The following is a 2,269-nucleotide window of genomic DNA, read 5'->3' as shown; positions in this document are numbered from 1 at the left end:
CACTTACCGCACTCCAACACTTTGTAGGAGTCTCACTCACAACCTTCATAGGTTTATTTTAGATTTAGGGACTTGCTAACCCTCAAGAATGGCATCTATGCCACTTAACCATTGCACTTGGTCCAAGTGCTCCGCGTGTCCAATCCCATGACCGACACCCCAAGGTACCATCGACATATCAGCCTATTACGCTAAGGCCATGCCCTTTCACCTTGGTCGCACCGGTGGTCTAACACCACCTGCATCACAGTCCTGTCTCTCAAAGACTGGGCCATCCATCCGTGAGTGATTATCCCAGATCCACTCCTTAGCATCCTTAGGATGCCCACAGACATGGGGATTAGCCTTCCCCAATATCTCCGTTCCGGTCCCTACCAAGTCCCTTTTTGTCCTTGGCCGTGTTCGCCAACACTGCCACTGGATCAAGGCCCACGGGCCCGACCACTAAGTCCCACTATCCTCTAGAACTTCCTCACTATGCGACTGTGTCCTTGATCACCACACCCGAGGACTACTCCTCTTCCTTTCCACAGTCTGGGCTTTTGGGACAACATTTCGGAACACCGTGGCCCTACGCAGGCCTCATGGGTACTCTCCCCACCTTCTGCCTTTGGGTGCTCTAGCCATGGGCTTAGAGCAAGGTTCCGTTGAGCCACGCTAGGTATCCAAGTAGGTAGTGCCACCCACACTTGGACTAGGAGCATCGGCCAGTCGATCTCCTAGGGGAACTAGAGCCGGCTCTTGAACACTTTACCAAGCTACCCCACTTGTCAGTCCATGTTCACTCTAGTCTTGGACTTCCCAGTGGGCAGCTCATCACCCAACACTGGGTACAGCCTTCCTGGGCCAAACTGACCTTTCCTGGCCAAACTGGTTCCACTACAATCCTCCCCCTTACTATACTTTTGGAGCTCACCAAACCCCCCAGGGTCTGGGAGACGAACGCTTTGGGCTTTCACCCTCTTAGACTCGAACTCGAACTCGAACTCGGACTCGGACTCGGACTCGGGCTTGGGCTTGGGCTCAGTCTCGGCCTCGGCCTTGGTCTCGGTCTCGGTCCCGGTCTTAATCTCGGTCTCAGTCCCGGTCTCGGTCCCGGTCTCGGTCTCGATCTCGACTTCGGACTCCATCTCGGGTCCATCTCGGACTCCATCTTGGACTCTATCTCGGGTCCATCTCGGGTCCATCTCGGACTCCATCTCAGACTTCATCTCGGACTCCATCTCGAGTCCATCTCGGGTCCATCTGGACTCCACCTCAGACTCCATCTCGGACTCCATCTCGGGTCCATCTCAGGTCCATCTCGAACTCCACCTCGGACTCCACCTCGGACTCCATCTCGGGTCCATCTCGGACTCTACCTCGGACTCCATCTTGGACTCCATCTCGGGTCCGTCTCGGACTCAACCTCGGGTCCATCTTGGGTCCATCTCAGACTCCATCTCGGACTCCACCTCGGACTCCATCTTAGACACTTCCACGTGTCATGTTTTGGTCCTCTTGTGTCCCCTTTTCTAGAGACTCACTCATGGCTTGCTTCGTGCTTGTTCCTCGAGCACTTCGATGGGAGTTCCACTCCCACTCTCGACCTTTTTAAGTCGGAGCTTTTAGTTCAAACGTGTTATGCTCGTTTGTCTTTCGCTTCAGCCACTACCACGTGGCGCCCTTTCGGCTCCACTTTGGGGCCTAGGGATTTTGTTTCTCACAACTCCACCACCCATAGACAAAGTTCAATATCTTTATCGAACAATAAACCATCTTTATAAAGTAACACCAATATGTATTACCCTTTCCATCCTTAGCACCTAGCCAATATTCGTCAATGGTATGACACCAAAAGCTTACCATGCCTTCTCCATCCTTTAAAGCGCATAGCCTCTCTGATATAGAGACTCGATCGACCACTTATGGTGGTTCTTTCCCTTTCATTGGTTTAGTTCTTGCTAAACCTGTTAGAGGCACCTCCTCTATCTCAATCCTGTTATTCACTCCTGAGTAGCCTCAGTTCCCATTGATATAAACTTGCACTCTGGAACTTTTAAATTTGACTTGTCAGAGTCAATTTCCTAAGTGTCTCTGACACCTTGCATTGCACATATTGCACAACTCCACTTCCCATCTTTGGAAGTTCTCTATTTAAGGGCACCATCATCCTCTTTCCCATTTTGTACGACCTTTGGCCCTAAGTTTTAGTTATCCTAATTCATGCTAGGGCTGTCCACATCCCTATCATTTGGCTACTTTACCGCTTTCTGCCTTTGGAGCTTCC

The sequence above is a fragment of the Selaginella moellendorffii genome, unplaced genomic scaffold (assembly GCF_000143415.4).
Source record: "Selaginella moellendorffii unplaced genomic scaffold, v1.0 SELMOscaffold_25, whole genome shotgun sequence".
In the NCBI taxonomy this organism is placed as follows: Eukaryota; Viridiplantae; Streptophyta; class Lycopodiopsida; order Selaginellales; family Selaginellaceae; genus Selaginella; species Selaginella moellendorffii.
The sequence above is the reverse complement of the archived record's forward strand: the minus strand, read 5'-3'. Positions refer to the sequence as shown.